General features: G+C 46.7%; 1 protein-coding gene across 1 annotated transcript in view; it reads left to right on the forward strand.

Moving 5' to 3' along the window:
* Nucleotides 1-1760: 1760 nt before the first annotated feature.
* The window catches only part of SERPINE2 (serpin family E member 2), a 64154-nt gene continuing 51533 nt past the window's right edge, over nt 1761-14381 (forward strand). Inside the window, exon 1 of the mRNA XM_065930459.1 lies at nt 1761-1924. The gene's annotated coding sequence lies outside the window, so the exon portion shown is untranslated. The remainder of the gene's footprint in view (nt 1925-14381) is intronic.

Consider the following 14381-nt stretch of genomic DNA (forward strand, 5'->3'; position numbering starts at 1 on the left):
ATAGAGATAGAAATTGAATGGGGGGGGGGGGATCAGGCAGACTTTTTATAAGCTGGCTTCAACTACATCTTGGTTCTCATTTGTTTCTCCTCTGGTCCCCTGGATGACTCCTATCTGGAAGATATTAATTCCAGTTTCTCCACCTCTGGGCTCTCTCCTCTAGCCTCTTCCACCTACATCTCATTGTTTCCAGCTCCAGCTCACCCTGCCAGATGAGACCAAGCGATAACCCTGTCCCTGGAGCAATACCTAACCTTGTTAATAGTTACTTGGCATTGCCCACCCACTAGTCAAAACATAGTTATTGAGCAACTACTTTGATGGAGTACTGGCTCCAGGCACTAAGAACTAGGTGAGTTAGAAACCACTTTCAACTGGTTTCTCTTCCCTGCTTTCTGGGAGTATATATTCTAAAGAGAAAGACAGGGGAAAAAACTAGCCAAGAAACAGGTGAAAAAAAAAATCATGATGAGAGTTATTAAGAATGTAATGGGTTGGAGAAAGAAGGAAGTGGCTTTAGCTTAAGTGACCAGGAAAGGTTTTCTAGAGAGGGTGACATTTGAGTTGCAACCCGAGGTAAAAGGAAGTAGTCATGAGGAAGACCATGGGGAGAAAAAAAAGCATTTCAGGCAGAGGGAACAACAAGGAAAAAGGATCTGTATCCTGCATATAACTGAATATAAATACTAGATAGACATGAGAGTAAAGCAGTGAAAGGCGTTTTCTCTTTGTGAACTGTTTCCTTTTTGTTTCAGGACCAAACCTCCCATAGATAGTTTCCCTCTATGAGAGGCTGTGAAAATCCTTCTAAGAGTCCAAGTTGCTCTCATCAGTACGTGCAAGCTTAGTTCAAGGATGTGTTTCAGATTTACATTTTTTTTTTTCCTCACAGCTGAGGCCGTGGGCCTGGTGATGAGGATTCCGCACTGTTTAAGGGCGACATAAATTATATGTCATTAAAGTTGGGTACCCACGAACCTAAGCTGACGCAAAGGAGGGCTGAATACGGGAGATCTGGGTAACACAGCTGGAAGCGGGACAGTGATTTGTCGCCAGCCTCTGGGGTCTGTGCCTCTGCGGCGCACAAGGTCCCATCGGCGGCAGTAACCGGTTGGGAAGGGCCGGATGCCCTGGGCTCTGCGGGTACCTTACGCTGTCACCACAAGCAGGAATCCAGTTTTCTGGATTCCCTCGTCTGCCTATTGCCTAGGGCGACCAGCGGCCGCTCCTCTGTCCCCGAGGCCGGGAGAAGTCGGCTCTGGGGCACCCGGCGATCTGTCCCTCCCCAGCCGCGACCTGGCACCGTTCACCCCATCACCCGGAACGGTAGGCACTCTCACGGGGCGTCCCACCCCGTCTCTCCCGGGGCGGGCTGGGGGGTGGGGGGTGGGAGAACAAGCCCAGACGACCCGCCCGGCGTCCCAGGGACGCGCCGCGAGTCCTCGGGTCCCTCCCCGCCTCCCACACCCCCCGCCGAGCCCGGCGACCCACGTGCAGCACGGCCCTGGCTGGCGCCGCACCTCGGGGTCGGCGCGTCTCCCGGCGCTTTCCGGCGCAGCCCCGAGCCGGGAACCCGCGGGGGGCGGTCTCGGCGGGACGGCGGCGGGAGCGGGGGCGCCCCGGAGTGCGGGCGCGGAGACGCGGCGGCCGCCGGCACACAAAGAAGGCGGCGGGAAGGCGGGGCGGGGCGGGCCGGGGGCGGGGGCGGCAGGAAGGGGCGGGGGCCGCGCGGGCCGCCGATAAAGCCCCCGCCGCCGTGGCCGGCGGCTCGCGCTGTAGGGTTGCCAGGCTGCGCGGCTTGAGCAGGCGCCGCCGCCTCACTCCTCGCCGCTCTTCCTCCCCCGACTCCCCCCGCCCCGCCAACACCCGGCTCCGGCCGCGCCGCGCCCCACGGCCGCCACCTGGGGATCCCGAGCGAGGGGCGGTGAGTACGGGGCTGCGCGCCCGCGGCCGATCCCGGGCGCCCGAGGGGCGGGAGGGGAGCGGCCGGGGTTGCCCGCGCGCCGGGGACGGTCCTGGAGCTCCGCGCGCCGCAGGCTGCGCGCCGTGACCTTGCGCCCGGCCGGGAGGCTGCGGGGCGAGCGGGGCCCGGGGGCGCTGGCGTCGGGCGGAGGAACTTTCTCAGTCTCGCCCGACCGGGCTGCCTCGGCCACGGCGGCGTGCGCGCCCGGCCCCGCGGGGAGCCGGGGTGGGACCCGGGCGGGGAGCCGAGGGGCCGCGCGCGCGGTGGCGTCCAGGTGTGCCCGCGACCGGGAGTTCTGGGGCCGCCGTGGCTGCTGCCGTCCGTCCTGTCGGGCGCCCCTGACCCTGAACTTGGGGTACACAGGTACTCGCGGGCGTCCCCTACCCCGTACTTTACTGGTGCACCTCCTCTTACGGGGGACTCCTACGGACTCCTACTTGTTACCGCTGCCTGAGCAGAGTGGGGGTAACGGGTGGTTTGGGGGAGAGCCTTTGGTTTCCTGCCTCGGATTTAACCCTGTGGAGCAGATCTTTGCTTTTTTTTTTTTTTTTAAATCGCCTGTCGCAATGGGACTTGCAATACAGATTAGTGCCTACAGGTAAGGTGAAAGTACTCAGAAATTCTGGGGGAACTGGGTGTTTAATTTGCCTACAAACTGAGTGCGGAGGGAAGGCTTCTATTACATAAGACAGCACTCCACCTTCAGGTATCATGGAAGATGCTCTCAAAGGTTTTACTGTTTTAATGAACGAAAAATAGTCTTCGCCTATGTCTCTCTTGAGAAATCTCTAACGCTGCTGTGTCTTGCTTTGACTACTTTTCAGGGAGCATTTTTATATTTATATTCTTATATTTAGCATCAACATAAAAAGGTGTTTGAAGATTTGACTTCCTCTTTCAAGCCAGGAAGCAGATTACCCCTCTGAACTGTTCAGGAGCAATCTACGTGATAATTTTATACTTTGGAGACTTTATATCGAAAGTTGAACAGTGATAACTGGGAAAAATGTAAGCGTTGCTAATTTGTATATCTAAAGCACACTTCAGAAATTGAAGATACCTTCAATGCTGTCTGCATATCTAAATCAGTAATTATGGGCTGTTTGCAATATTTCAGCGAAAATTTTCTTCAGGCATGCAAATGAAGGTGTTAGTTGAAATCATGTAAGGTTTCTTTCAACTCTGAGTTTTGATTCTTGCTTGAAATGTGGTTCAAAAATATTGTACAGTGCAGGGCAATTAGAAGGTCAGCAAGATGTCATCTTTCTTTTTTTTTTATTCTTTAAAAAATGAATCTATGCAGAAAATTTCGTCTCCCGTGAACTTCACTTATTAGTGTAATTTTAAAAGGACAGAAATGAGTCAGTCTCTAAAGGACAGTAATTTTCAGTTCCACACGTCAGTAACCAAATACTAGTCAGAGATTGTTTGAGGTGGCAGAGTTGAAAATGAGGTGGGGACCCAGTCAGGCCCCAGCCACCCGTCTCTGTGGCCGTCCTCTGCCAACCAGTCCCTCTCCCACAGCATGGATGACTTTGTCCCGTGGGCTTTCTCTCCTCCCCTAGTCCCACAGTTCACGTAGAAGATGCTCCCATGCCTGCTTCTTTGACCAGCTCGACTCCAGGGATCTCCACCCACTCTGGCTACTGGGTCCTCTACATCCGGGTCTTGCCCTCACCCAGAGTTGCTCAGCTTCTGAAATCAGCATCTCAGTGTCTCTGCACCGCAGGCTCCTTCCTTCCGGGTTGCAGATTGGTCCTCCCATCACAACCCTTCTTGACCATAGGAGATCTCTTCCCTACCCTTCTTCCCCTTTGGCCCATTCTGCTGGGAAAACAGGAGTCACTGGATTGATGTCTCTGCATGTCCTACCCCATTTCCTCCCCACAGACTTTTCCACAGTTACCCACATCCAAGAAATCTTAAGCACCTGTTGTGTCCAGGCACTTTGTTAGACCCTGATGCATAGTAAAGATAGCAGGTCCCTGCTCTTCTGAAACAGTCTTTCTTGTGGAAGCAGACAGACAGAAAGCAAATATAACTATGCTCTGATAGAGTTGGAATAAGGTAGAATAATAGAAGAAAAATCGGGGGATGGGCAGGGACTTAAGACCAGAGAGACAGAGACACATGACAGTGCCTCATGACTCCCTATGAACTCTTTTTTTAAAAAAAATTAATTTATTTATTTTAATTGGAGGCTAATTACTTTACAGTATAGTGGTGGCTTTTCCATACATTGACATGAATCAGCCACGGATGTACACGTTAACGGTATTTTAAAAGCATCATAACCTCCCTTGTCCCTGCATCCCCAACTCGGCTACAGTGACCACCTGTGTAGGCAGGTCTTCTTAAGTGAGTTAACCCTTCCTCAGGCTCCCCTTTCTTCTCAACTCTGCAACCTGGCCAGTCTCCCCACAGTAGGAGTTACTGTTCAGTCGCTCAGTTGTGTCCAACTCTTCGCGACCCCATGGACTGCGGCACGCCAGGCTTCCCTGTCCTTTACCATCTCCCAGAGTTTGCTCAAACTCATGTCCATTGAGTTGAGGATGCCATCCAATCATCTCATCCTCTGTCACTGTCACCCCCTTCTCTTCCTGCCCTCAATCTTTCCCAGCATCAGGGTCTTTTCCAATGAGTCGGCTCTTCCACATCAGGTGGCCAAAGTATTAGAACTTCAGCTTCAGCATCAGTCCTTCCAATGAATATTCAGGGTTGATTTCCTTTAGGATTGACTGGCTTGATCTCCTTGATGTGCAGGGGACTCTCAAGAGTCTTCTCCAACACCACAGCCCAAACGTGTCAATTCTTTGGCACTCAGCCTACTTTATGGTCCAACCATACATGACTGCTGAAAAAATCATAACTTTGACTATATGGACCCTTGTCGGCAAAGTGATGTCTCTGCTTTTCAATATGCTGTCTAGGTTTGTCGTAGCTTTTCTTCCAAGGACCAAGGGTCTTTTAATTTCATGGCTGCAGTCTCCATCTGCAGTGACTTTTGGAGCCCAAGCAAATAAAGTCTGTCACTGTTTTCCATTTTTTCCCCATCTAGACACCACAATTCCTGAAGGATCTGAGGATGTCCTGTAGACCTTTCTGCAGGACTGGGTATGGATCTTTCCTCTTTTCTCTTGGATACTTTTCTTCTTCCCTAGTTGCCATCTCCTCTTGGTTTGCCTTCTGCCTCCCTGGCAACTCCACTACCTCCTGGGGTTTCCTGGGGCTCAGGTCTCACCCATATTGAGCTCTATGAGGAGTGTTTGAGTTACCATTTTACCATGGCTTCCACTTTCACCAGTTCAAAGTCCCAGATTGTATCTTTAGCTAGTTCCCTCCAATCTAGTGGGCTGATCCATGCTCTTGAGGTAGAAAACCCACAATAAGTCCAAAAGCGATTTTAGTTTTTAATCATCCACCCCATACCTGTTTCATCCTTAGCAAAAACCTGTCCCCTGTCTTATGTGATGGCGCCACCATTCACCAGGGGGCTAAAGCAGGGACCTCCCAGGGTCGCCAGACTCCTCCAGCAGCCACCAGCCCCCCACATCCAGACAGTCACCAAGTCCTAGTGCTGGTGCTGTGAAATCCCTTAAACCTCAGCTCCAGTCACCGTGGCCTGGTTCTGCTTTGCTGTCCAGAAGTGGTACAGTGATGGCCAGTGCGCCATTTCTAGCTGGCAGACATATCGTTGACCTGAACACAGGTCTACAGAAATTGAGTTAATCTTTAGAAAGGTTGAGTTATCACTTGGATTTACAGCTACTCTTAAAAACCAGGGGCCCTGGAACAGGAGGCCTGCATTGCTATGTAGCAGCACGTGGCTGGCATGGAGCTCCCAGGGCCCGGGTAGACTGGAGACTGCTTGCTTTCCACTCCCCCTGGACCCATGGTCCGACCCTTACAGCAGCTTCCCAGCGCCCATGGTCTTCTGAGCTGGCAACCACAGGCTGGGGGATGACCACGGGCAGTCCTGAGTGACTGACTGCACCGTCTCCTGCCTGGTCTTTCACACTCGTTTTGTATGCCTTTCAAACCATTGTCCACGTGGCCTGCTTACCGTGGGCCCCTCAAGTCAGAATCCGTTTGTGTCCCTCCCGAGAAAACTCAGCGGCTCCCTCTTGGGGACAAAGCCCTATTCTGAAGGAGTAGCTGTGTTCTGTCCCAAGGTAAGTATCTCAGATTGAAGAGGTGATCTTTCTGTTCACATTTAAAGGTGCTGTACCAGAGTTTCTCAAAATACTTTTGAGCCTCTCCAAGGAGGGTTGCAGATACATAATTCTGGTGTTGGCTCACCTGTACTGAAATGCAGTCTCTGCTGATTATAAACCATTTCCACAGACCTCACCACCCTCCTCCTGCCCCATTACCACAGGAGAAGACAGGGCAGGCTGAATCCAATGTCCCAAAGCCAGAAGACCTCAGCCCTTGGAACACAGCGGAGCTCATCTCACGTGGTGCCCAGAGTCATGCACTGTGTTCCCAAGATCACTTAACTACCTTTGGGCAGTCCTATCCCACAAGTCCTCAGCACTCAGCCAGGCAACTTGCCCCAGTGCCCTTCTCTCCAGCAGCTCCCCAGGCTGCTGGCCATTTGTAATGACCTGACAAAGGCCAAGCTTTCTTCAGTCCCTTCCCACCTCCCTGCTTCATTGTTTTTCAGTTGCTAAGTCGTGTCCAACTCTTTGCGACCCCATGAACTACAGCACACCAGGCTTCCCTGACCTTCACTATCTCCCAGAGCTTGCTCAAACTCATGTCCATTGAGTCGGTGGTGCCATCCAACCATCTCATCCTCTGTCACCCCCTTCTCCTCCTGCCCTCAATCTGTGGCCAAAGTACTAGAGCTTCAACTTCAGTATCAGTCCTGGCAATGAATATTCAGAGTTGATGTCTTTCAGGATCAATTGGATTGATCACCTTGCTCTCCAAGGGACTCTCAAGTCTTCTCCAACACCACAACTTTATTTTCTTGCAAAACTGAACTTCCTACAGACTTACCACACCATGATGCTGCCCTTGCCTTCTTACCTTGGCTCCTACTGGACCTCTCCCTGGAATTCTCTTTCTCCATCTTTTGCGTTTGTTGTCTGGCCAACTTCCACTTTTTCAGGACTCACGTCTCATGTCACCTGTTCCAAAAAGTCTTTGCTGAAGACCAGTAGTATCCGCCAGTCCTCCCTGGTGCACATGTGGTGTGCACACACATGTACACTACCCAATGGATGCCTTTCTGATGGTGGTTACTGTGTCATAGCAACATGCTCTATCCACCAGATTCCCAAGTGGTGTGAGGTTGTGCTTCAGTTCTGGCTACATTTCACCAGCAATGGTGCATGACCCAAAGGCATTTAATGGATGTTGAACTAAACCATTTTCATATCTTTCATAAGTTTGCTGCACATTTTATGAAACAGTGCTTGTCTTCTGGGCTTAAAGGGGAGCTCTGCCTCTAGACCTCTACCCCTGGTGCTGGTACTTCTGCACTTAATCAATCTATATCCTAACATAAAAAAAAATGTTTGATCAACCATGTCTTCTAAGACAGAACATTACTGAGAAAAAAGCAGAAGTCTAACACAGAAGGGCTTCTGTGTCTGTGTTTACTTCATTTATCCCCATTTGAACCCTTTTTGGCTTCGTTCTGTCTTCCTTGAAGTCCACTGGCTATACTTCGTATTTCATAATTTGTAGAAGGTAGAATTGTTGTTCAGTTTGTGAGTCGTGTCCGGCTCTTTGCGATCCCATGGACCATAGCCCACCAGGCTCCTCTGTCCATGGGTTTCTCCAGGCAAGAATATTATAGTGAGTTGCCATTTGCTTCTCCAGGGGATCTTCCCAGACCAGGGATTGAACCCATGTCTTCTGCATTAGCAGGCAGATTTTTAACCACTGAGCCACCAGGGAAGCCCACAAGGTAGAAGACCTTCTAGCTTATTTCCACTAACCTTTTCGATGACGGTGACAGCATGCCTTCTTTCTGACCCATTTTTTGTTGTTAAGATTTTTTTTTTTCTTTCAGTTCTTGCCAGGGCAGTTTTTTGGCTAATGTCTTAAGCTAAGTTTAGTGGAAGGAAGCCTGGGTTGCGAGAGGGTATGCACTGTGCCATAAAAGATTTATATAGTTGACCATTTGGATCTTAATTTCCTTACCTATACAATAGGTGTGTTGAAATAATGATCTCAAACGTCTTATTTTAAAAAAAACAGTTTAACTTCTTGGCTTATTTTCCTTTCTGACCCAGGTTTCTCATAAATATCAGGCCTAGATGAAATTTTTTCTGCAATGCAGTTATATGTTTATCTGCATGAAATTCTTCTTTTTCATTTTTTCTTTTAAACCAAATAAATCATTCAGTTTGGCTCTTTAGGGCTCAGAAATAGCATTGAGGCCCAACAGGAAGATGTATTTGGTTTGTATTCCTACTTGGAGGCATTTATAAAAATGTGTGATACACTGAGTCCTGTATACTGGGATCTTCTTTGTAAACCTCTGTCTCCATTCATAAATGTGTCCTCCTTCTCTTTGCAGAACCATCTTTCCTCATGAGTAGATTGTATGTCTAATCTAAAAATCAATATTGGGTTTAAAAAAACACCCTTAGGTATGAAATGGAGTCAGATGCAATAAACTACACCTTTAGGTTATTTCTTATCTCTAAGTTCACAATTTGTTTAAGAACACTGAAAGACTAGGACAGTTTTATTTCTCTTTTGAGAAATGCTACCTTTCACCCAACAGGCCAAGTCAATTTACACAGTAAATGATTCTCCCTTTATACTGCTGTTAGATTTCCAGGTCTGGATGTCAGCCCAGTCCAGAGAAGTTGGCGTTCCTTCTGTGCCTCTTTTTTGTGCATGGGGATGGCCACTGAGCCTCAGCAGTCTTCTATTTGTAATTCCATTCATGCATTTGGACAAACATTTCATCCCCATTTCCTCCCTGAATTCCTTCAAAGGTTGGGGTGGATGCCCTAATTCAAGATGATACCAGGAACACCCCATGCTCCTGCCTCAGTCTGACCTCAGACTTTGCCCTTTGCCTCAGAAGATAATTGGAAAATTGGAGCCCACTGTGCCTTTCTATTTTTATCAGTTCATTCTTGGGAGAATGATAATATGGAGACATTTTAATGTAAAACAGAAATAAATCCTATGAAAAAGCAGAAAGGATTTTTTACAATGACTGCAAACCTTGGTGAATATAATTTGTTTTGTTTTTGTAATACCCTCCCCCACCTTACAGCAGAGTCCAGTAACCTGGGGAATTTCTATGAGTATGATAAAAATAGCATCAGTCCTTTGTCCCCGCCCCGTGACCCACCCCCCACATACCCTCTGCATTTAGTGCCAACTAATACAGCTATCGAAAAAAATAACTATTTGTTTTTGGCCCCAGTTTTTATGGGCCAAATCTTGAAAGTGAATGTGGGCAGGTGAGAAAGTTTAACACTGAATATGAACCCCACTGGAAAACGAACAAGGTGACTGAAAATGAAAATAGATGTTTCTTTCTTTTGAGGAAATACTGTATAAATAATGGCAGTGTTTGCTTTTTCTACTAAAAAAAATTTGTTTTTTGGTCTTTTTTTTTTTAACCAATGAATCCACTTAGGAGAAAATTATTTTTATTGAGGATTTGGTCACTGATTAGATTATATGCACTTTAATTACTGTCTGAGCTTTTGGTTACAAGTGCAGAAGTATGATCAAGTGTAATCAAAATAACTGACTCAAAAACACGGAGAGCCTGGGGGGAGCTACTGGCTTACGTTGCTGACCCGGAGCCAGGGCGAGGGTGCTTTGGCCCTGGAGGGGACCAGAACTAGAGACTCACGTCCTTGAACCTCTTTTCTTTCCCACCATGTCTTGTCTCTGAACCACGACTGCAGGCACCTTCAGGCTGACTTCCCTACAGCCTCAGGATCAAAGAGGAAAGATGAGCTTCCTAGCTATTTAGGTCAGAAAAAAATCCCAGGGAGGCATCTGATTGGCTCAGGTTGGGTCATGTGCCTTTCCCTGGACCAATGGCTGTGGTCAGGGGAATGAGAGCCTGTGATTGGCTAGGTTCTGAGTCACATGGTCAAAACCTGCAGTCAGAGGAAGGAGGAGGAGTGAGAGAGGTGTGCTGGTTAGTATTTGTATGCAGAGGTTTGACAGAGGTTCAGCGTCGTCTCCTCCAGCCTCATGGCTACTTGTAGGACAGATACTAATATCATTCCCATTCAGACAGTTGTGTAGAAGAGTGTATAGCCGCCCAGGTGTCCGTGGTTACTCATACAGCCTGTCTGTGTCAATGCCAGAGCCTGAACCCAGGTCTGTAAACGTGTGAGCTCTGAGCTCACACTATGAACCGCCAAAGATTTATGACTCATCAATATTTATAACCTCTCAAAAAGAAACCCGTGTCAAACCACGGGCCTCCTTTCAAGAGACTATCTTCTTTCCTTGCTGTATAATGTCCTTCAATAAGACAACCAAAACAGAGACGGAAAGAGGCTAATACTTTTGTGTTAGCTTTGAAGTAATGTTTTCATGCCTTTGGGCTCCTGGACCCAGTTGTTTCTTAGAGACTTGTTTTTTTCCTGGGACTCACACTCTAAAATTAATACTGACCTTTGGATTGAAAAGGTAGAGTACATATACCCAGAGTCCAAGAGAATAACATATGTTTAAGCTGGATAAAGGACAAAGGTGACATATTTTTAAAGGATGTCTACTCCACAACTGTGTAGACTTAGGTTAAAACATTGAGATTTAACTTGTTTTTATGGTTTTCTTTATATTTAACTTTATTTCAGAGTTTGTCATATCTTGTGGTATATGTTCTCCCCATCCTTCTCCTCCTCCTCCTTTGTATAGTGTAGTAATTAAGAGTATGGAACATGTAGAGATGAATGGGCTTTCATCTGTATCTAGATTATATCGGATACTAGCTGGAGGTCCGGGGGCTGTAGCCAATTTACTAGACTTCTCCAAGCCTCAGTTTCTTCATCTGTGAACTGGGCATGAAGGTAATCACATCCTAAGTGTTGTGAGGATGCACTGGAGAGGATGCTTTAGGTGCTGAGCACAGAGCCTCGATTGGAGCTGACTTCCAGGACACGAGATGGAGGTGGGGTTCTATTTGTCACAGTAGCCCATGTGAACGTTTCACTCCTGGGACCTGTGTTTTCATTGTGACTTTGACCTCATGAATGAGGAACTTGCTGTCTGTGTTTGCATACTTAGTTTCCAGACCCCTTTTCTGTAAAATTCTTGTAAACAGTATTCCCAGTGATCAGCTGGTCATCTGTCTTTTCCACAGGCTTCCAGCTCCTCCGGTATTGGCCACAGAGCAAAGGATAGCTGGTGCATGAAATAAACTCCCTTTTAGTCCACCTTTGAGGAAGCGTAAGCAGCAGTATTACCATTAGGTCTTTCTAGGTGCACATTGCAGGCTAGCCTTGTCAGACTGGGTGCTGTTTTTCTTCTTATTGTAGTTATGAAGAATGAATAAATTGCACAATAGGAAAAGTAATATTAGATAAAAGTAATCTTTAATATTTAGGTTTCTGCAGATGTAGTATCCAAAGTCTTCCCCTTTTGTTCTTGTTTGTCTGACTGTGAAAAAGTCATTTTATTGTATCCAGTGATATCCATATATCCAGAAATAACCATTTTAAGCACATGGTCATCTAATTATGATTTGATGTCTTCATTATACAAAAGAGTTCTGTGAATGTTGGATTAACCATTGCCAACATTCCTAGATAGGAAATGTATTTTCAACTGCCATTAGTATGATTTAAGAATTTTACTGGCAAATATACATGTGGGACTTTTTATAACACCCAGTGTATGCCCAAACCTGAATTGTTGCTTGGACAGTGAGTTGGGAAATGCCAAGAAGATTCTGGGTGATGACTTAATTATAGAGTTTTCTTTCTAAAAAGAAAAGTTTTCTCTTTGAAGTTACTTTAGTGATAGACTCATATCGTGTCTTGCCAAACCTGTGTTCATTTCTTAAAGACATGTTAATTAAAGTAGCAACTTAGAAGATTGGCCAGAGATGCCGAAGTATTCATAGTGAACCTCTTCTTGTGCAGCTAGGTCATTAATCATGACCAGTGCTAGTCATACTAATGTGAATTGATTCAGCAGTTACTGAAAACAGAGTTGTTTCATGCATGTATATCACTTAGTAGTCTAAAATTTCTTTAAGAAGGATAAGTATATTTTTTATATATACTTTGGCAAAAATGTGCTTTTCTGATACTCTCTATCGTGTGTTCTAGTTATTTGTGTGTGTCTTCTCCGCCCCACTAGGAAATCTTCAGGATTTTGTAGTCTCTTTTATTCCTCTGGTCTCCTTCCACAGTACCTGACACAGAGGAACCCAGAAGATGCTTGAAACGGGGAATGAAGTGAAAGATCAGTGGGTCATCAGGGTGTCAAGTGCTGTGGGACACCTTTTATACATGATCTTGTTGAATCTAAACAGATGGAAATTAAGTAAGGTGGAAATTAGTCGTACTTCACAGATGAGAACACTGAGGTTCAAGTGTGTGAAGCACCCTTCTGAGATTCCTGCCCATGGGATGTTCACTCCAGATCTGGGTGTCTCAGTAGAGATTTTTGATTCTGAAACAGTGTTTTCAGGGAACAACCAAGGCTAAACAATGGTGGTCGAACCCACAGACCATGGCTGGATGAGGGTGATTTGGGAAGTCAAATGAACCTGGATTAAGTGTCTTGTTCTATGCTTAGTAGTTTTATGTCTGCAAAATATTCTCTGCGTCCTCCACCCCCACTCCCCGCCATCAGTCCTGAGCTCCAGTTCCAAAGCTAAAGAATGGAGATGATAAGGATGCAGCTTCATTGCAGAGAGAGATTGAACTGTTCCTGTTTTACAGACAGGGAAATAGGAAATATTACAAGTTAGGTCACCTGACCAGCCCTAGGATGTTCTGTGAGTGAGGAACTCGGAGGCTCCCTGAGGGTCAGGAAGCTGGGCAAGAAATGGACTGTGTCCAGGTCTCAGTTTCCTTCCCCTTGAATTGAGCGCTGTGATACCCACTTTCCAGGAGCTTGGGAGGCTCAGCCATGCTGATGCTAAAGCCTTTTACTCAGAGGAGTTGCTTAAATGTCAGTCGCTACAACGCATGTGTGTTCATCTGCGTGTGTCTGTATATGTAGAGGTAAGAGTGTGCCCAGTGTGACGTGTTGACTTGTGGCTGACAAGCACAAACGTGCAGACGGCCCTCTTGGGTAATGTGGCCCTTTCTTCTTCTTTCAGGTTACTCTCCACAGAATCCATTTTGCCCTAAATTGTGTAGAACTGCTATTAACTGATTTGTATCCATAATAAAAGTTGGCCATTTAGTCTCTCATGGGCTATCTATGGCTAAATATATGGAGATAACTTCTCCATGGCAGAGAGATCAGATCTCCTAAAAAATATGACAGTTTTAACATATGACTTTGGAAAGTGTAAAATGTTACTTGCATGTAACTTTCACTTTCAGTAAATACTCTGGACTTCAAGACACTGAAGTGTCCCAAATTGCAGCAAGGCCTGCTCTTTTCTGGGTCAGGTATGCCAAACTAGTACCTTGGAGATGTCTTAATGAGTCACTAAAAACCATTGCATGCATGCTAAGTCACTTCAGTTGTATCCGACTCTTTGCAACCCTGTGGACTGTGGCCCTCCAGGCTCCTCTGTCCATGGAATTCTCTAGGCAAGAATACTGGAGTGGGTTGCCTTGCCATCTTCCAGGGGATCGTCCCAATCCAGGGATTAAACCCACGTCTCTTACATCTCCTACATTGACAGCCGGGTTCTTTACCATCAGCATCATCTGGGAAGCCCCCAAAGGCACTAAAATGGGGGAATTTTGTCTGTGAAAAAGAGTGTCCTAGTTCAAAAACTCTGTGAATGTGAAGTGAAAATTTTTCTGAAATTGTCCCTCAGACAAAGAGAGGTTTGCTCTCTATTACAGTCCTTACAGAATCTTCCACTTTGCAAAGATCTTGATATGTTTGTTGGTCAGAGCTTACCAAAAGCCCCAGATGGATGAGACTCATGAGAACACAGGCAGAAAGCACATAAGCCTGAAATCACCTTTATCAATACTTAGTGTGAGTGCTTAGAGAGATTGCATGATGAAAAGGCATTTTTTTAAAAAGGCAGAGAAATTGAATACAGGCTTAGTTATTATTCCTGAGGTCATGGTTTCACAATCACCAAATGTTGAATGTGTCATGTTAGTTATGGTCATGTTAGTTGCTGTAACAAATAAACCCAAACATGTGCCATGGCTCAGACATGATGGAACGTTATTTTCTGCTTGCATAAAGCCCCAGATTGGTGTGTTGTTTTCCAACCTGGTGATTCAGCGACGCAGCCTCTTTCCATCACGTGGTTCCACTTCGT

The sequence above is a fragment of the Muntiacus reevesi genome, chromosome 3, assembly GCF_963930625.1.
Source record: "Muntiacus reevesi chromosome 3, mMunRee1.1, whole genome shotgun sequence".
In the NCBI taxonomy this organism is placed as follows: Eukaryota; Metazoa; Chordata; class Mammalia; order Artiodactyla; family Cervidae; genus Muntiacus; species Muntiacus reevesi.